We start from the raw sequence: 22,116 nt of genomic DNA, 5'->3' as shown, positions 1-22,116 counted from the left end.
TTGATTCTCTTGTCTTCTTATCGATGAGAGATGTAGCAGCCATCCAAGTGTATCAGGAATCCGTGGATGACACAAAAAAGTAAAACACCCAACTACTCGTTGCTAGGATGATGGGTCAAACCGCCACCCCAAAGGCGCCCCAGAAGATGGGCCTCGCAACATGCTCCGGAAAGACCACAACACGGAACATCCTATGGATCACAATTCTATTCTGCACACACAGGTTTACCGCAAATTGGAATTGACTTGGCAGCAACTAATCACAGCACTCCACACTTCTTAATGATACGATCACAATGCAAATGGACTGAGATGACCTGTCCGTGGCAGGCCTGGGAAAGAGGAGTTTCCCTCTTGGTAGCTTTTAAGAAGAATGAGTCAATCAGATGAGTGAAAGCAGACATGGAGAGGGGCATGTAGACATTGTGGATGGCCACTCACATTGCCTTTGAAGGGACTTGGTTCACACTTCCTTAAGCCAACATGGAATCCCTCTAGCTCCCATCAGACACGGTGGGACTGTGGCATGGGAGCTATTGCTTTATGAGCTCTCCTCTTTAATGGCCCCTGCCCCTTCCCTAAGCTCCCCCCCCTCCCAACTGATAGGGTTATCACTGGAGTCCTTGTCTGCTCTCCTCTAAATGGGATTCTCCTCTGGCCACCACTTGTTGCCATCCATTGGAGGGCAATCGCCTGTATAAAATATCAGCATGACCTTGGGCAAGAGGAAAGGATTAGAACTTAAGGTGTTGGGGATTCTCATAGCAGTGAATTTTCTCTTGTATCCTCTCACCCAGATAATTCATATTTCACTCTTGAGAGGTCCCCTGAGCTCTCTTCGACAGCACCATCTATTTACATGAAAAGTGAACAAATAGAACAAAGCAAAACCCTCTAAGGAAATACTTAAGGGTACAATTAAGGTGAGTAATAAATGAAAAAATAAATAAGAAAGTCCTAGGAAACTGGAGAGAGACTTATTTTATCTACCTAAAAAGTAATTCCATTGTCAGTAATTTCTATATATTCATGCAATTTCTTTAAATTATACCTTGAAGGTATAATTCCCATGAAAAAAGATTGGTGTGTGGGGAATGACAGATAAAAATCGCACCCAAACTCATGTAGTTTGTGCTTCAATTTCATAAAGTATGTAGATGATAATGCTACCTATCTCATGAGGTTATTGTAAGGATGATATGAGCTAAGCTTTGTAAGAGCGACTGGCGCAGGGTAATCAACCGGTCATTTGTAGCAGCCATTATTAATTTTTATTAGGGTTGCTAATAAGTGGCTAAATCAGAAGCCAGTGTCATTCCCAATGACAAAGGACATTCCCAATGAACAAAGGAGCACAGTATAGATAGAGTGCAGCCAGGAGGGTTTGAGCCACATCAGAGAAAAGGGCACGGTGCCTGAGAAATCACCCCAGTGCTCATGAACTGCTGCACTGGGAGCAGCAAGACGTCCAGAAGGCACCTTTCACCCGCTCTTCGCAGCACTGGTGGTGCTAGTGAGAGCACTCAGATGAGTATCATGCTTAGGTAGGTTTTCCTCCACCCACTTAGATACCTACTGAGAGCTCCAGCTTTTGTCATTACCGAAAGTTTCACACTCTCGTCATTTCTGCATAAGAAGGATGGTTCTTTCCATTGCAAGATTTTATCTGTTCCTTTCTTCTTCTTTTTTTTTTTTTTTATAATAGCTTCTGGTATGAAAGGCCAAATTGAGGTCCCAGGAGGGTGGAGGGAAGGCGGGGTACAAAGGGGGAATCAAATACCAGGATCTACATATAACCACACCCTGAGGGACAGGCAACAGAAAAGTGGGTGAAGGGAGACGTCAGACAGTGTAAGACATGACAAAATAATAATTTATAAATTATCAAGGGTTCATGAGGGAGGGAACGGAAAAAGTGAGAAGCTGATACCAAGTACTCAAGTAGAAAGCAAATGTTTTGAGAATGATAATGGCAACAAATGTACAAATGTGCTTGACACACAATGGATGGATGTATGGGTTGTGATAAGAGTTGTATGAGCCCCCAATAAAATTATTTAAAATAAGAAAAAAAGGCCAAAATCATTTCTTTTAATTGAGGAAGGATAATGTGTTTGCTCTACACGTGTATTTATGTTTTATTTTAGCATCGTAATTATTTTTTAATTCTTTTATTGGGCCTCTTAATTTGTTCCTTTCTTTTTTTAACAGGAACAATAAAGTTTATTGAACCGTGGCTTAGTACAGGCACTGGGGTTTGCCTATGGTGCTCTTAATGTGCAAAGCACAGACATTCTGCCAATTCTTCTTCAGCAGCGAAACCAAAAAGTTGACAGCCAAGTGGATGTTGTAAACGAGTTCATATCTGTCATCTTCACGTGGCCAACTGCCACTGCCAGACACAGCACCTTCTTCATCTGGAACTTGATGGTGGACGTCACCTCGTTGACCTTGGCCACCATCTTCTCATTGTGGGTGGGCAGGGAAGGGAATTGGCCGGCCTTGTTCAGGCCCGGGGCCCAGAATTGGAAGAACCTCCTTGATTAGGGACTCTGAGGCCAAAAAGGCGTCATACTTCTTGGTCAGCTTTTTGACCAGCTTCTTATTCTTGTTGAGCTTCTTGAGCGCCTCGATGTCCATGTGAGGAATGTCCACAGCGTTCGCTTCATCTCAGTGCTGCTGGTCACCAAGGACACACACAGAGAACTTGGGGCGCGGGGTGGGCTTAAGCCTGACGGTGCCCGAGAAGCGTTTGTCCTTCAGATGGTCGTAGTTCCGCAGGCTGATATGCAGCTCCACCGTCTCCAAAACCTTCCGGCGTTTGCACTGGTTCCTGTGCCGGACTTCCTGCACCACCTCATAGAGGGTGTCGTGAGAGACTTTGTTACTCATGGTTCCTAGCGCTGTAGCAACGGGAAAAGAGAATTTGTTCCTTTCTTAATGTAACAGCAGGCACACTAAATAGAGGTTCCATTCTATAGATTACATTCAATTTATTCTCATACTTTTCAGTGTTTATATTTGTTTATAAAGTTTCTGTGAACATCAATTGCAAATACAAGACAAGGTTTCTTTAACATTTTTGTCAATCAATCAATATGTAACCTTTTTTTTAGGTGTTTCTTGGGTGTTGTTAATGCTAGGTGGCATGGAGTTGGTTGCCTCTCATATCGATACAACAGAAAAAATATCATGGCTGGTGCCATCCTGCCAATTGCTGTTATGTTGAGCCAATATGTGCAGCCACTGTGTCAATTCATCTCTTCCTCTTTTTCACTGACTCTACTTTTCCAAGCATGATGCCATTCTCTGAGGACCGGTTCCACCTGAAGACATGTCCAAACAATGTGAGACAAAGTCTTACCACCTTCGCTTCCAAGGAGTATCCTGACAGTCCTTCTTCCAAGACAGATGTGTTTATGTGTCTTTCAATCCATGGTATATTGCATGTTCTTTATCAACACCATAATTTAAATGTATCAGTTCTTCAGTCCTCATTAATTGTCCAGGTTTTTACATGCTTACAAAGTGATTGAAAAGACCATAAATATATAGAGACATTAGATATAAATAATGACTTGGGTCAAGTGCACACTAATCCTCAAAATGACAGCTGTGTTATTTTTTTAATAAATCATTTTATTGGGGCTCATACAACTCTTATCACAATCCATACATACATCAATTGAGTAAAGCACCCTTATACATCCGTTGCCCTTATCATTCTCAAAATTTGCCTTCCACAGTGGTGTTAACAAACGCAGGGACAAGGGAACAACATGGGACCCAAAATGGTAGAGAGGGGGGAGTGGCATGCCTGGTGGGGAATGATCAAGGGTAAGGTTGCGTAGAGAAGAGGTATAGCTATAACCCAGGTGGTGACGAAGCATGGTAGTAGGGCAGGAGGAAAGTCAAGGGAGATGGAGGAAAGAGCTAGGAGTCAAAGGGCATTTATGGAGGTCTAGACAAAGACATGTACATGCAAATATATATAGGAGGATGGGGAATAGATCTATGTGTCTATATTTATGGGTTAAGTATTAAGGTGGCGGAAGGACCTTGGGCCTCTACTCAAACACTCCCTCAATGCAAGAATACTTTCTTTTATTAAATTGGAACTCTATGATGCTCACTCTCCCGAAACAACTGCTGAAGCCAAAGTGGGTGAACAAGTAAATGTGAAGAAAGCTGATGGTGCCCGGCTATCAAAAGAGATAGTGACTGGGGTCTTAAAGGCTTGAAGATAAACAAGCGGCCATCTAGCTCAGAAGCAACAAAGTCCACATGGAAGAACACACCAGCCTGTGTGATCGAGTGGTCCCGAAGGGATCAGTTACCAGGCATCAAAGAACAAAAAATCATATCATTGACTGCATACCTCCATGATAGGATCGCTGAAGACAAATGGGTGCATAAGCAAATGTGGTGAAGAAAGCTGATGGTGCCCGGCTATCAAAAGAGATAGTGTCTGGGGTCTTAAAGGCTTGAAGGTGAACAAGTGGCCATCTAGCTCAGAAGCAAAAAAGCCCACATGGAAGAAGCACACCGGCCAGTGCGATCACAAGGTGCCAAAGGGACCAGGTATAAGGCATCATGCAAAAAAAAAAAAAAAAGATATGTGTGTATATGTATATTTATGTGTGTGTATGTATGTATATACATATATATATACATACATACCATATTGATGAAGGGGGAAGTGCAGAGTGGAGACCCAAGCCCAAGAGTCGGCCACTGGAGATCCCCTCATAGAGGGGCTTAGGAGAGGAGATGGGTCAGTCAGGGTGCGAGGTAGTACCGATGAAGAACACAGCTTTCCTCCAGATCCTGGATGCTTCCTCCCCGCAACTACCATGATCTGAATTCTACTTTGCAGGGCTGGATGGTACATATGAGGGCTGGAGGCACAGGGAATCCAGGGTGGATGATACCTTCAGGACCAAGGGTGTGAGGGGCAATGCTGGGAGATTGGAGGGTGAGTGGGTTGGAAAGGGAGAACTGATTACAAGGATCCACATGTGACCTCTTCCCGGGGAGAGGGACAGCAGAGAAGGGGGGGAGGGGAGACTCCGGATAGGGCAAGATATGACAAAATAACGATGTATAAATTACCAAGGGCACATGAGGAAGGGGGGAGCAGAGAGGGAGGGGGGAAAAAAGGAGGACCTGATGCATAGGGCTTAAGTGGAGAGCAAATGCCTTGAGAATGATTGGGGCAGGGAATGTATGGATGTGCTTTATACAATTGATGTATGTATATGTATGGATTGTGATAAGAATTGTATGAGCCCCTAATAAAATGTAAAAAATAAATAATTTTTTTAAAAATTTGCCTTCCACTTGGGTTCCTGGAATCAGCTCGTTTTCCTTTTTTCCTTCCCTCTCCCTCCCCTCCCCCCCCCTCATGAACCCTTAATAATTCATAAATTATTATTTTATCTTATCTTACACTGCCCGGTGTCTGCCCTCACCCACCTTCCTGTTGCCCATCTCTCAGAGAGGAGGTTACATGTAGATCAGTTCTCCCTTTCTATACCCCCTTCCCTCCAGGTGTCGCCACTCTCACCTCTGGTCCCGAGGGAGTCATCCGTCCTAGAATTCCTGTGTTTCCAGATCTCTACTGCACCGCTGTGCGTCCTCTGTTCTAACCAAGGTAGAATCATGATAATTGGGATCATGATAATTGGGGAGAGGAAGCGCTCAAGAACTAGAGGAAGGTTTTGAGTTTCATTGTTGCTACACTGAACCCTGAGTGACTCATCTCCTCCCCACTACTCCTCTGCAAGGGATGTCCAGCATGACAGCTTTGTTTTTAAACATTTTTAAAACTGTGGCAGAAAACTTGCCCAATGCACTATGTCATTTGAGTTCGTCATTGCTGTTTCTACAAGTGGAGTCCTGGAGATGTGCTCAGGTTGCACTGGACTGCTAACCTCAAGGTTGGAAGATCAAACTCGCCATTTGCTCCTCTCGTGAAAGACAAAACTTTTTGCTCCTGTAAAGATGGCCAGCCTTGGAAACCCTAAAGAGTTATTATAATTTGTAATAAACTCAATGGCAGTGGGTTTGGCTTTGTGGTTGTTTCCGTGAGGGTTGATTGTGGATCCCAGGAAAATGAAATCCTTGACAGCGCCAATACTTTAGCTATTTACATGATGTTGCTCGTGGGTTCAGTTAGAAGGATGTTTGTTTTCTGTCTATTGAGGTGAAGGCTATCTAGTTTATGTTCATTAGGAAGTGCAGGAGTAGTGAGTCATTTAACGTGGCTCTTCTAGCCAAAGTCTCTGTAACGCCCACCGAACAACCTTAGCCTTCATGAGTCTGGGTAAGAAGGGGTGAGGGGTTGTGTAAGGGGTGGGGGAGGGACAGCAATAGGGTTCAGCTATGAGGAATTGTTAACCGGCCACATTGTGATTGCTATCCTGCTAGGTATAAAATGAGCCCTCTGAGATACCGCAGGCTAGGGGACCTCACTACCAGTCAGAACCAGGAGTGGAACCTGAGGTCCATGCACAGTGAACTTCCCAGATCCAGAAGAGAGTTTTGGCATCTGAAGAGTGGCAGAGGCGCAGTAGCAGACCCAGGAGCCAGAGCAGGAGAGAGAATGTTGGCCCTCCAAGCCCACAGAGCAGGCAAAACTGAGCGCTTTGGGACTGGATGCTGGCTTGCGGAGTGGCGTGTCCCTCGGAACTCAAATGGGAGGGACTGGACTTTAAAGCCAATGGAGACAGAGCTAAGGGCCTTCATACTGAGGTCCACTGCAGTGGAGGACCTCTAGGCAATTAATTTGGGAGCTGGGTTCACTGACCCACGGAACGTGAGCTGAAGGCCTTTGGGCTGTTTACAGTAGAGTGGCATGTCCTTTGGACATGATTAGCCCTAAAGGAACTTTGTAACATGTCCCAATAGAGCATGTGTATCCTGAGCACTTCTCATCTGTATTGTAACTTATTCGCTTCCTTAACAAACCCCATAATTACTATCATTCTCTGAGGGTGAGTTCATTGTAGCCAGTGCAAAGAATTGTAGAAGCTAGATGGAAAAATAGAGAATGCTGCTTAAGACAGAACGCAAGCCTTCTTCACTTCGCTAAAGCAATGTTGTACTATTGACATATCACAGCTTCCTAACAAGCCTTACTGCAATCCCGAGGTCACGGTTTTCTTCATATAAACCAATTTCTTGGAATATTTGTTCCGTATACCGATTTAATAAGTATGGTGAATGAATTCCATTCTGACACACAGCTTTCCTGATTCTAAACCATTTTGTATCCTCTTATTTTGTTTGAAATTGTGCTTTCTGATTCTACTTCAGATTCCATGTAAGTACAATTAACCCCCCTACCCCCACCCCAAAGACCAAATAACTCACTGCCATGGAATCAGTGCTGACTCATAGTGACCTCCTCCCCCACCTCCCTCCACCATGGCTTTCAGAGATTAACTCTTTACAGGAGTAGAAAGCCCCATCTTTCTCCCATGGAGCAGCTAATGGTTTTGGACTGCCAACCATTTGGATCACAGTGGTATGCCCAGTGCACACCCCTACACCACCAGGGCTCCAATGGCAATGAAGTGTTCTGGAATTCTCATTCCTCACATGGTGTGTGTAATTTGTTATGATCCCCACAGTCAATACCACTGCATCATTCATAAACCAGGCCAACATTGGTTTGGAATTCTCTGCTTTCATCCAAGAGCTCTCTGAAATCATCAGTGAAATTATTTATTCCATATCCTTTTCTGAATCCATCTTGAATTTCTGCTAACTACCTGTTGAAGCGCTTGTTCCCAGTGTTTCATCAGCTTCCTGAAACATTTCTATCGGTAGTCTCTTAATTCCTGGAGCCTGCTTGTCACTAATGCCTTCAATGCAGCTTGACCATCTTGCTTCGATGTCATTGGTTTTTTTATCATAGGTTAGCTCTTGAAATGTTTGAATAAAGCTTCAGGATATTGATGGAATATCAATGGAAATGGTTTGACAAGCTGTTGAAACACTGGAATCTCTCACTCACCTATGCCAAGAAATCTGGAAGACTGTCTGGAAGAAACTCATGTTTGTACCCCTTCCAAAGAAAGGAGACCCTTAAGAATTCAGAAATTATCAAACAATATTAATATCACATGCAACTAACATTTTGCTGAAGATCATTCAACAATGGATCCAGTAGTACATTACAGCTACCAGAAATTTGTGCCAGATGCAGAAAAGGATGTGGAGCAAGGAATATCATTCTGATGTCCTGTCGATCCTGATTCAAAACAGAGAACATCAGAAAGATGCTTACTTGTGTTTTATTGACTATGAAAAAGCATTTGTCTGTGTGGATCATATCAAACTATGGATAGCCCTGAAAAGAATGGCATTCCAGAACACGTTATTGTGATCACACAGAATCTGTACATGGATCAAGGAGTCACTCAAATAGAACAAGGGAATTCTGCAGGGTTTGACATCAGGACAGGTGTCCCCAGTATTGCATTCTCTCGCCATAGATGTGCTAAGTTCTGTGCTGAGAAAACCATCAGAGAAGCTGGACTAAATGAAGAACACTGCATCAGGTTTGGAGGGGGTTTATTAACAACCTGAGGCATGCAGATGACACGGCCGTGCTTGATGAAAATGAGGAGGACTGGAAGCACTTGCTGACGAAGATGAAAAATCGCAGCCTTCAATATAGATGACAACTTAGTTGTTAAAAAGTCTCACAGCTGGACCAATAGGAAATGTCCTGAAATAAAAGGAGAAAATCGAAGTTGTCAAGGATTTTGTCGTGGAAGCATCTTAATTGGCGCCTATAGACCAAAGGATGCTTTGCATTAGATAACTCTGCTGCACATGACTTCTTTACAAGGTTGAGAGCAGGACTGTCACTTAGAAGGCTAAGGCACCCGATCAAGTCATGGTCTTTTCAGTTGCCGCGAATGCATGTGGAAGTTGGACATTGAATAGGGAGGACTGAAGAAGAATCGATGCATTTGAATTGTGGTGCAGGTGAAGAATACTGAAAGTACCAGGGACTGCCAGAGAACAGAGAAACCTTAGCAGAAGTACAGTCAGAATGCTCTGTAGATGTAAAACTTCTTCTCACATACTTCGGCCATGCTTTCAGGAGAGTCAGTTCCTGAAGAAAGACATCATGCCTGGTAAAACGGAGAAGCAGCGAGAAAGGGGAGGGCCCTCGAGAAGATGGATTGACACCGTGGCTGCAACCATGGGCTCAAACATAACAGCAAGTGTGATGATGGGGCAGGAGCAGGCAGCGTTTCATTCAGCTGTGATAAGTCAGAGCCGACTTGATGGTCCAACAATATTTTGATGTGCTGTTACAACCAGCAAAAATGTACTTGCATGTGCTACTGTTTGATGATTTTAGCATTTTGTTGGATCACCTTTCTATGGAATGGGTACATATAGGGATCTACCTCTTCCAGTTGGTTGGCACGGTAGCCATCTTCCAAATTCCTTGGCATAGAAACATTTCATTTGTGTTCATCAATTCCTGGAGCCTTGTTTTTCACGTATGCCTTTAGCATCCCTAATACTTGTTCCACCAGCAACGTTGATTCTTATTCATGTGCTGCCTGCGTTCTGCTGTGGCTGAAGACTAGACTGAGCCCATTTTCTGAGGAATGATTCTGTGCCCTTCCATCTTCTTCAATTCTGCTGAGTTGTTTCGGTTTTGCCCACAGAATCCTTCACTGGGTCACTCAATGTTTAGGTTTTTCTCCAGCTATCTCAGCTTAAGAACTGCCACAGTGAGAAATAATAATAATTTTTAAATTACCACGAGTTCATGAGGGACGGAGGGTGGGGAGTGAGAGAAAAAAAATGAGCTGATGCCAAGGACTCAAGTAGAAAGAAGATCTTTTGAAAATGATGATGGCAACAAATGTACAAATATGCTTGACACAATGGATGTATGTATGGATTGTGATAAGAGTTGTATAAGCCCCCAATAAAATGATTTTTTTTTTTTTTACAAAAGAAACACCACAGTGTTCTTCCCTTTTGGCTTACTGACTTTAGGGCTTTAGGTGACTATAATCCTTTGTCTTCTAGAGCTGTGTTTTGCAATGGTCTATTCAGCTCCTGGACTCACATCTACAGTTTCTGTGTAAAAAAGAGAGCTTCTTTGTTGAATAGTCTCGACAATTCTTTAATAAACTCATGACCAACAGCGTTTTAGCTCATGAGTTAAGAAACTGAATTAGCACACATATTTAGTCTATAATACACCTCACAGCCTCCTTGACTTTAGGAAAACTAGACTGAATTTCAATACTCCATTTGGGGGCCACTGAAATTACCAAGGAAATGCAAAAACGTGTTGAAAATGTAACACTAAAAATGAATATATAAATAAAATACAATAAATAAATAAAAAGAAAATGTAGCACTAAATAAACCACTACCCCCACCCCCACCCCCAGCCAAACCCACTGAAGTCAAGCAGATTCCAACTCCTACGGATCCTTGAAAGGTTTTCTAGGACTGTCCGTCTTTATGAAAGCAGGCAGTCTCATTTTTCTCCTGCAGGGTAGCTGGGAGGTTTGAAGCACTCATCTTGCAGTCAGCAACCCGACTCTTATCCAACAGCAGAAACCACGTGAATTATATACCTAGAGTATGGGACCAGAAACAATAAGGCAGAACACTGATGACTGTCAAGTTTTGTTCTGACGTTTCAAAGAAATGTTAGCTAGTCGATGCATTTGTAGATATGAAATTCACAAATAAAAATGGTCAACCATACTGGCAAAGTCACTGGAGACAGTGCAGTGGATGAAGAAAAACTTATCTGTAGTTGTTGCTTTGCATAAAACCAGAAGAGGTCAACTCACAGTTAAGTCTCTGACCCATTTGGAGTTCACTTTTGTCCATCGTGTGAGATAAGTTCATTCTTTTGTAGGTGGATAATCCAGTGTCCAAGCACCATTTGTTAAGAGGGATGGCATTCCTTTTACTCCTCTTCCTGTTGGTAGTTTGCTGGCCTATTTGTCCTGTCTGTTGGTGAAGGTTGACATTTCCTCTTGGAATCCTCAGAAGCAGACGATTTCTTTTGTCCCCACCACTTCATACAACTAATTTACTGACTTATAATCTAGACTTTTTGAAAAATGGAATAGTATGGAAAATTTCCAGTTGGCTCAACTGTAGTTATAGAAGACATTATTTTATTTTATCAGTGATCTGTGTGTATAATAAGAAGCCCTGGTGTCATAGTGAGTCACACGCTGGACTGCTAACCACAAGGTCAGCAGTTTGAACCCACTAGCTGCTTCATGGGAGAAAGATGAGGCTTTCTACTCCTATAAAGAGTTATAGTCTTGGCCACCCACAGAGACAGTTCTACCCTGTTCTACAGTGTCACTTTGAGTCAGAATTGACTTGGTGGCAGTGACTGTGTATATTTGTATCTGGTTCAAGTATGCATGTGTGTATACGTGCTAAATCAGGATATAAAGTGGGTTTCTTACAACTCAGACAGTTTGTGAAAGTACAAACAGGCTGGAAAAACATTGATCTTGGGATGCAGTGTCTCCTTCAAAATAGGTGATAGATGAAAGGAATGAATAAATAAAATAACTTCCAAGACTGTCCTCTATTTGTCTGTAATTATCCTCCTTTTCCAGGAAGGTTCTTTTTGGATAAAGGTGAGGCAGGGACTAGATGATAGGAGTCAAGTTACCTCATCTTCCAGTTTGGAACAAAGTCTACGCATGGGGTCCTTGTGAGTCAGAACTGCCTGGGCAGCACCCAGCGTCTCCTATGATAGCTGTGTTTCACCTTTGACATCCTTAGGTGATAAGAAAAAGAAGAAAGTGCTGACTCCCAGTGGGGACACTGGCTCTCCTCTGGCTGCCTGACAAGTCTAATTTTGATTGTAGATAGCCAGTCTGGATCACAATCACTCGATGTTGCTTGATTTGTAGAGCGAATCTCATTCTTCTTCCTCTAGGCACAAGCTTAAAACAAAAAATGAGCCATCCCTAACAGGGGGTGAGCAGCCCTTACATTACTAAGTGAACAATGGGGGATTGTTTAAAATAAATATATAGGTACCAATAGAGCCACAGAAGGCCCTAGGGCAATATTCACGGGGAGGGGGGGGCAGGAATTCAATTCCACTTGGCAAGTGACTTGATTGAGCATAAATTTAAAATGCAGTCATTACTAAATGTACACTATACATCAGAAGCTTTAATATCATTTCAGATACATGCTAATATGTAATTATGGCATCCATATAGAATATTTAAGTGTCCTGTATCTTAGTGTTCATCTACTAAATCTGTGAGTACTTTGAAGCAAATCTTTTATTTAGAAAGGAAAGCAAAAGCATTAATTCACTATCTGAAGGGTTTAATCAGACACGGAATTTAAAGGGAAAGACTTAGAGATTTGTGGTCCTTTATTTCTTTTGAATTGTGTTTTGGGTGTAAGGTTATGGTGCAAATTCATTTTCCATTCAACAACCTATGCATTTCTTTTTTTCATGACATTAGCTACAATCCCCTCAATCCTTGTTCCCATGCACCCTCCCTACCTGTCACTCCCTGCCTTCAGAGCTTTGTTTGGAGGCAAATGCTGAACTTTGGTCCGATGTGGTTGATTGTTCTGATTCCCACATTGCTTACCGGTATTATCGTCCACTTTATAGGTCTGTCTATTGTTTGACTGGAAGGTGATCCTTGCCGGTGAGTTTAGCTCCAGGTTTGCCATCTAAGGAATTCCACAAGTATCTATCAGACCAGTAATTCTGGTTTGTGTTTTTGTGTTTTCAATGTGGTTTGGGTGAATGTTTATAGAATGAATTGATTTTCCATGCAACAGTTCACACAGATGTTGATGGTGATTTTGATTGCAATTCCCATGATGTAACGGCATTCATCCTACTTCCTCCTGTGTGTACTACTTCCCTTTGTTCTTCTGTTCTAGCCCTTCCTGCCCTCTGAGCTTTATCTCTGCATAAATGCTGCCCTGGCGGTCTTGTATGATTGATCGTTCTAAGGAGTGGGATATACCGCTCAGGAACCCCTCTTTCGTGTTATTGTTCACCTGATGGGTCTCTCTGTTGTTTGGCTGAAAGTTGAGTCAAAGAAGTGAGTTCAGTTCCAGGATTGGGGGGTCGCTTAGGGCCCTTGTGTCATGGGTTTCATCAGTCTATCAGACCAGTAAGCTCTGTCCAAAACCTCCCATTGAGATTTATTGTGAGCCCCCATTTAGAGGGGTAGCAGTGGTACCCAGTCACTATCTAGTTCTTCTTGTCTCCAGGTCGTGGAAGCTGGAGTTCATGTAGCCCCTTAGCCGTCTAGATTATTTTTCTCTCTTTGTCTTTGATTTTCTTCACCCCTTTTTTTACTCTGGATTAGTACAAACTAACAGCTGCACTTCATATGACTGTTTCCAAGCTTTTTAAAGCCTGGCTACTCCTCACCAAAGTAGTATGTAGACCGTTGTCTTTGCGGACTCTGTTATACCAAAGGGCCTTAGAATCCTACAGAACAATGTTCCTGAGTTGCTCCCGGGCACAGAAATTCAGTTCTTCAAGGTGTGTGGTTTGGGCTAAAATGTTTACATAACTTGGCCCTCTGTGTGCTCAAGAATATGCATAGATATTGTGGTAGTTATATAATTTCATGTCACCTTGAAGAGCTATAAAAGTGTAGGGGTGGAGTTTAGCTTGTCAATTAGGTCACAACCTGATGGTGACTCTTTGTGGGCGTGGCCTTCTCATAAGGAGGGTCCTGAAACCTCCTCTCTCTCTCTGCCTTCTTCCTGCTAGCTGACTCTGGTTGCTGCGAGCCCTGTGATACAGCCACTACCATTGGATCCACACTACTTTGCATCCACCAGTCTGTGACCTTCCTGCATTCTGCATCATTGCATGTGGCTATATGAGTCTGAAGAGGGATTTATTGGCTGGTTTCAGACATATGGACCAGTATCAGACCTATGGACTTGACCTGAATTGGGCTGGGAGGTTTGCTTGATATACAATAACGTCTTGATCGAAAGCTTTCTATTACACATAGATGAGTATCTCTGGATTTGTGTCTCTAGTTAACCCAGCCTAACACAGTTATTTTTACAATTCAGTCAAATCTGTATATATTTGTGGGCGTAGCTCTATTCATCTTCCTACCATTGTTCAGATGAGTAGCTGTTTAGGCACCCACTTGTATGTTGTTGTTATTACAGGATTGTGTATGTAGTAGCATTTACTTTTATTGCCTTGAAGTCTTGGATCCACCTATGGTTATGCACTTTTTAAGGAAAAGCTAGAAGTCAAACCCAGCTCTCCAGAGTTCTCTTCTAGAGCTTCTTCTGCTTTACTGTTCTCTCCTTCACTCCTGAAATTCACCTGGAAGGACTTGGATAAAATTTTAATTAACGAGCTTCAGTTAATTCTATGGTAAAATTTATGCCTTCATGAACTTCATTTTTAGTGAGGTTGGCATGAAGTTATTAGCGAGTGTTAATAATAGAGAACTTATTATTAACTTCATTACTGTAATAGTAGACCGAGACTGTAGTTCAGGGGTCCTCGAACTTTTTAAACAGGGGGCTAGTTCGCTATCCATCAAACCTGTTGGAGGGCCAGACTATAGTTTAAAAAAAAAACTATGAACAAATTCCTATGCACACTACACATATCTTATTTTGAAGCAAAAAAAGCAAACGGGGCAAAAACACCCGGCGGGCGGGATAAATGTCCTTTGCGGGCCTCATGTGGCCTGTGGGATGTAGTTTGAGGAGCCCTGCCAGGTCTTTGGTTAGAAGAAATTATGGAAATAGTTATTCTGCCTCCATGTAAAACTGAGTGCTGTATAAAAGTCTCAATCAGCTCAGCTCACTGTCCTGTATTCCAGGTGTTTAATTGGACCCAAAGTTGAGAAAAGATATTGAAAGTGTTTTATTTATTCCCTGGCCTACTCTGCCTCCTGAATTAAAGGGTTTAAGGAGGGAAATTACAGGTGAACAGGAGCTAAACTGCCACTGCTTGAGTTGAGTAGATTTTTATAGAAATAACAACTGCTCGTATTAATTTTAAAATCATCAATGAACCTTTCCTATGAAGATGGAAGCTGCTGATTAAGAAACTGTTGTTTTAAGAGATGGTAAGTGACACCTTCAGTCTTGGCGATGCCAAGACCAAAAGGGGCCAAGCAAACAAATCGACCAAAAAGCAGCTACTCTACTGCTGAACGATTCCAGAGGCGAAGTGGCTTGTTACACGCGCCCCATAACAAAGTCACATGTGCCGGTGAGTGGCCTAAAAACAAAGAAGACTCAAATGGGAAGACGGTGATCACTGAAGCAAAGACCCTCAGCCGGGCGACAGGCCGGAAATATCAGACTGAGGCACAAGGCAACCTTTATACTGAATTAATTAGCAAACATTTCCAAACTGACAGAGAAAGAAGCCTTCATGGCTATTCTGGATCTAAAGGTACTCGCCGGGACACCGATTATTTACAAGTTGTAAGTATGACTGTATAAGTATAAAATGATTCCTTTATAAAGTGGAAATTGTATTCACAGTATCTGCTCTATAGGTGCTAATACTTAGTATTGAGTACACAGATGTTCAGCACATTATCTGTCACAGGAATAAGCACACAATGATGTCTGCCGTTAGCAATCATGTGAGTAATTATATCTAGACTCATGCAGGGCCATCCTAGGATGGGCTATTGAACACTTCACATGATTCACGACAGACGGTACCCTTAAGAACAAGTGTCATTCAGGGATATCGGGTTCTATGCACAGAAACCAAGACCATTGTACTTAGACCAAATTCTTTAATGCACAATAAATACTTTGCAGTGTGAGAAATTCACATGATTTCAAATTGTGTGCATGAAATGAGATAACTTTTTCATATCTCACTGTTTGCAGTTTGCTCATTCAAATTGCTGTGAAGTATAACTATCCTCATGACCCAACACTCTTTTGATACCAGAACAAGCTATTATAGGAAACAAAGCCCATGGGACTCCGTCACGGTATTTTAGGGCACGTGCTTTAAATAGGAAAACAGTAGGGCATATTCATTCAGAAAGACCCAGAATTTATATAACTGGAATTTATCATGTAAGTGAAAAGCCTATAAAAAGATAAATTTCATCTGTAAATAAATATATATATTTAAAAAACCCACTGCCATTCTGATTCCTAGCCACCTTATATAGGGGTTCTTAGGCTCTAAATCATGATGGGGCAGATAGTCTCATATTTCTCCCAAGGAGCAGCTGATAGGTTTGAACTGCTGACCTTGCATTTAGTAGTCCACCGTTTCCCCAACAGTGCCACCAGGAATCCCTTTAAAGAGATCTACGATGGAATGATAAGTGATGTAAAGTAAAAGCCCTGTACTCTCCAGAAACTTGCTGTGGGAGGGGAGAACACAAAATGAGTTGAGGGGACTCTACCAAGAGCATGTAAAAAGCAAATTTTCTAGTAAAAATTTATAGGTGTGTCTGGATATTTGGGCTTGCATGCTTATGCTTCTACCTCATGAGGCTATACTAAAGTTCTACCTGGAGGTGGTGGGGGTGCTGTGTTAGGCTGGATAGACTAGAGAAACAAATGTACGGAGACACTCATATGTGTGTAAGAGAGAACTTAATATCAAAGAGCAATTATATATTGAGAAAACATCCCAGTCCAGTCCAGATCATATCCATTAGTATATTGACCCATATGTCCAATACCAATCTATAAATTCCTTTTCAGACTCATGAAACACATGCAATGACGCTGAATGCAGGACGATCACAGGCCAGTGGGTGGAAAGCCTTGTGGATTCAGTGTTGGTGGATCTTAGTGCTGACAAGGGTCTCCACATGACTCCTCCAGCACCGGGACTCTGGCTCTATCAGCGCAGTTCTGAGTGCATCTGGCCTCCAGTGAGCTATTTATCGCCATTGTGTGTCCAAATGAGGTCATCAAGCTGCAACCTGATTGACAGGCTAGACTCCACCCCTTTATAAATTGACAGGAGATTATGTAACTACCACAGGGACTGATATCTGATTCCACCCTTAAGTCAGGCCTATAATTATATACTTGTCCAAAGATTGCGGAGAGCAATAAAGCTTTATGATCACAGTTCTGGTGGTAGAAACCTGAAAGGAGGGATTTTTAGTTTGGGTTTTTAAATTGGAAAATGGAATTTCTTTCAGTATATGACTCAGTCTTAGATCTTCAAATTTCATTTTACAAAGTAGATCCAAATGAACTTTGTGGGTTGTCTTGTGTGCCACACTCTGGAAACATTGTAATTCCTAATCTTCATAGCTGTGGTTATAATACCAGGTGTAAATGGATTTTACAAGGATTTTTAATGAGGTATGAGTTAGTTTATTGGCTAATAAACACGTGGGATTAATTGAAGGGCAGAGGGATAAATGGCTCAGTGAGCCTTGCCTTTCTAGTTCTTGAGTCTCTTGCTTTCTGATGGTCACACTAGGGTGCAGCTGCCTTAGCAGTTCCCTGCTTCGGCTGGCAAGGCTGACTTCCTGCAAGACATCCCCAAGGAGAAGCCACATGGACCTACCCCGATGCAGCCCGGGGTGCTGGAGCACCCATATGGAGACCCCTGCCAGCACTGAGATGCTTACAAGCAAACAAGAGAAGCAGAGATGGGGAAGAGGTTTGCCAACCACCAGGAACAGAAGCTCCGAGACAAGGACGTTCCTCCAGAGACGACAAAGAGAGGAAATCTTCTAGCAAGGTCCTTTGAAATCACTTTGTAGCCTCCCACATGGAGAAGCAACGCGGTTATTTATCAAAGCCACCTGCATGTGGTCTTTCTGTTGCCGCTGCATTTGATAACTAAGACAAATGCATTGTTCAAAATGGGTTGTAATAGGTCTTTATATAGCCTTTGGATTATATGAGAGGATGGCAGTTGAATTATATGAAGGTGGGTTTCTGAGAATGTGGCTCGTTATGGGAGTAGAAAGCCTTATCTTCACCCCTGAGAGTGGCTGGTGGTTTCCAACTGCTCGCCTTGTGGTTAGTAGCCCAATAGTAACGACTAGACCATCAGGCCTCCTAAGCTAGTCATGTTCAAATGAAATAAGGAAAGAGGGAGAAGAAGGGTATTTGTATTTGATTCCAGGTGAGCATTTCATTTTAAAAACGTATTAGTAATTTTAATAATCCAGTAAAATACTGAAATGTATCATTTTTTTACTTTGTTTAAAATGAATTTGTCATTATAGACTCCAAGTCCCTTGCGGTTTTACTTTGCCTACTTATTGTTTTAGCCACTCAGACTACTGTTTAGGTTTGAGAGGGAAGGAATCTGAAGGGACAAAATATATCATTTGAGGAATATTAAAAACAAAGCAATCACAAATATCAAACTGTGTGCATGCTAAATTTATGCATGTTTGAATATGATCACGTTTCAAGAAACATTCTGAAAACTGCCTGATAGCCATATACTTTTTCACATAAATAGTTTAATTAAACTTTTTACTGCAAAAATGTCACATAAACAAAATATGTAGCTATGAGAATCAGAAAATATTCTCCATTTGCTGTTACTATTACTGATATATAAATAGCTTTACAAGTCAATAAGCTTGCAGGCCAGAATTTTTTAATCTCCATCTAGCACAGCGATGGCCAGCGAGTCTATGAAAAATTGTTCACAGTTGTTTTCAAAGAATTGTAAATTAAGCACCACATATCTAGTTTTCCTTTCTAACTTATTAAGCTGGTGATAAGAATGTATGGTGTTGGGTCGTGTTCAAAGAATAAGCTCCTCTCACATATTTCTGATGGAGGTAAAACTTCAGGTAAACTTTTTTTTAAATGAGAATCAGGCAATATGCATGTTTCATTTATCTATTGCCAAATGTTTTAAAAAACAAGAAAGGGAAATCAGTTGATGTTGAAGTAATTCCAACTCGTGGTGACCTCATGCACTTCAAAGTAAAACTGCTTCCCAGGATTTTCAGTGCTGAGTTTTCATCAGTAGCTTGCCAGATCTACTCTTCTGAGGCAACCTTGGGGTGAATGCAGCCGAGTGCATTCACAGTTTGATTCCAATAAACCATCTCAAATATCAAAATGTAGAGCTCTAAATCCACTAGGTGGCTAGGTGCTCTTCCGCTCCACGTACTGGTAGCCAGGGTCATTCCTGCACCTTCTGGAATGTTCAAGAAGGCCTGATTTCTTCTTACTACAGCCCTCCATTCTCTCCACTTGGCCTCTCCTTGTCAGGAGTCTAGTGAAAAGTCCCTTCATGCATGCTGGATTCAAGGAACACAAACTGGAAACGGACAGACCCCTTGAGGTGGAGGGCTTGAAGTGGAGATGTGCTAGAGTCCGTTTGTATAGACTGGTGAGACGCAACTGCGTGGGTCTCTTCTCAATAGCATGTTCAATGATGTCTTGTTGGCAGCTTGGAATTGACCATGGTGGGGAAAATTACCTTATTGAAATTGGCAAGTGCTACAAATCAGCACTTCTTCCCCTCCACAGAGATCAGGTTTCCAGTACACTACTGCTTGGAAGTTATACCCCATAATCTCCACTGAATTCTGTTGTCCAGGTGAATCACAAGGTATGCCTAGAGTCCATGTCAGAGAAGGAAAAACTCCACTGCTTGATCAGAAGAACAACATAGAATGTATGGCCATCGCTAATCCACAACAATCTGACCTCTGGCCATAAATTACTTAGTTTTTTTTCCACATACACACCCTAAAATCATATTCCATTAAACCGTCAGGTACAACATTTAGTCGTTAATGATCCGCATCAAGCACAAATGTGGACGAAGCTCCTCTCATCTGTCTTCTCTGGAGATTTCTGTGCTATTTTGTGCCTTCCTTCCTGGCCCTTAAAAATAATGTAATAAAAAAAATAATGCAATGATTCTGACACCCAGGGAGAGCAGGTGTCAAAGACCACAAAAGCAGAAACTACCAGAACTCTTCAAGTTTAGGCCTGAATCTAAACAATGTCATCACCACTTAATGTTGCCATATTTAGCAAATAAAAATACAGCATGCTGACTAAAATTTGAGTTTTAGGCAAATAAGAAATTGGTTTATAGTAGAGAGGCATCAGAGAAGAGTCAGGCTTTCTACAAGATGGATTGACATAGTGGCTGCAACAATGGGCTCAAGCATAAGAATTATGAGGATGGAAGACAATGGGGCAGTTTCTCTTTGTTGTACGTAGTGTCACTTGCTTTTGAATATAGAACAGTTAAAGCAACAGAAAGACCTGATGGCGTAAAAAAGCTAAACCAAAGTGTCCAAAAGAGTCCATGAAATTTGACAAGACCTGAGGCTAGAAAATAAAAAAGAGCATGCTTGGCATTCCTCAAGCTGAAAGAACTGAAGACAACAAAGAAAAACAAGCCTGGAGTTGCAGTATTGAAGGATTCTATGGGGAAACTATTGAACAATACAAAAGGAATCAAAGAAAATGAAAGGACTACACAGAGTCACCACACCAAAAGAAGTGGTCGATGACCAACCACTTCAAGAGCTTACATGTACCTAAGAACTGATGATATTGAAAAGAGGAGGCTAAGATGCAATGATGACATTTGCACATACCAAGCCTTCGGGAATCAAGGGAATACCAACTGGAAATTGTCAATAAAGAGATGCAGGGCTGGGAATGTTCATTTGTCTATAACAAGAAATTTGGAGGAAAGCTAACTGACTAGAAGAGATCCACATTCATGCCACTCCAAAGAAAAGTATTCCTGCTCCATGCCGGAATGTTGCATGCACACCTTGGGGCACTGGGTTGAAGTCTGCTCCCTCTTTCCCTGTGGAGATATAAACAATACCCTCCCCTTGGGTGGGTTAGCGCCCCGTGGAGAGGTCTGGGGGGCTGGCCTCAGTACCAAATACTAAGTGGACGCCTGCACCTACCCTCAGAAGAATTTATTTCAAAGGACGTCATTGAATCTGCAGCTCCGGGAGAGGGACATACCTGATCAGAGCACACGGGAGTAGATGAAGGGGGAGGAGGAGAGAGCAGAGCACATCATGGCCCACCAGGCCTTGAGGACGATGACTCCAATTAGAGCCGCCAGTCCAAAGAGGACCACATGGCCAGCCCCACTATGAGATATGACGTCCCTCTCTGACCCATGGCCCTGCGGGGGACAGCACCAGAGACACAGTGTGGGAATTGCTCCCAACCTGAACCCACCACACCAAGGCAAAGCACTGGGGAGTGTAGCGGAACAGCAAGGGAATGGAGCAGCACGGTCCCCAGGGAATGCTGAAGGTGGACTTTGGGGCTAGGGTGTGGTGCACCAGCAGACTGGACTGGAAAACACTCCTAAAGGCCAACAAACGATCCTTGAACTAACCACAAGCTTTTCTTTCTTGTGTTTTGTTCTTTGTCAGTGGTTTGTTGTTGTTGTTGTTATTTTGTTGTATATTGTTGCTTGATTTTGCTCTGTCTTGTTTTTGTGCATGTTATTATCTCCGCAGGTCTGTCTAAATAAGATAGGCTAGATGAACAATATGGAGGAGAAAACAACAGGACCGACAGTTCCGGGGGGGCATGGGATAGGGGAAGGTGGGGGAGTGGGGAGGAAATGGTGTTAACAAACCCAGGGACAAGGGAACAGCAAGTGATCCAAATTGGTGGTGAGGAGGGTGTGGGAGGCCTGGTAGGGCATGATTAAGTATAATGTAACGAAGAGGTATTGCTGAAACTCAGGTGGGGACTGAGCATGATAGTGGGACAGGAGGAAAGTCCAGGGAAATAGAGGAAAGAGCTGGGAGGCAAAGGGAATTTAGAGAGGCCTAGATAAAGACATGTACATATGCAAATATATTTATATAAGAGGATGGGGAAGTAGTATTAAGGTAGCAGAAGGACATTGGGCCTCCACTCAAGTACTCCCTCAATGCAAGAATACTTTCTTTATTAAATTGGCATTCTATGATGCTCACCTTCCTAACACAACCACTGAAGACAAAGCGGGTGAATAAGTAAATGTGGTGAAGAAAGCTGATGGTGCCCAGCCATCACAAGATATAGCATCTGGGGTCTTAACAGCTTGAAGGTAAATAAGTGGCCATCTAGCTCAGAAGCAGTAAAGCC

At 42.5% G+C, this 22,116-nt stretch overlaps 1 pseudogene; it reads right to left on the bottom strand.

The window, feature by feature from the left end:
- Nucleotides 1-2,238: 2,238 nt before the first annotated feature.
- Nucleotides 2,239-2,892, bottom strand: LOC142424387 (large ribosomal subunit protein uL1 pseudogene; annotated as a pseudogene).
- Nucleotides 2,893-22,116: the final 19,224 nt, after the last annotated feature.

The sequence above is a fragment of the Tenrec ecaudatus genome, chromosome 13 (assembly GCF_050624435.1).
Source record: "Tenrec ecaudatus isolate mTenEca1 chromosome 13, mTenEca1.hap1, whole genome shotgun sequence".
Taxonomy (NCBI): Eukaryota; Metazoa; Chordata; class Mammalia; order Afrosoricida; family Tenrecidae; genus Tenrec; species Tenrec ecaudatus.
This window is presented reverse-complemented; position numbering and strand designations above follow the sequence as displayed.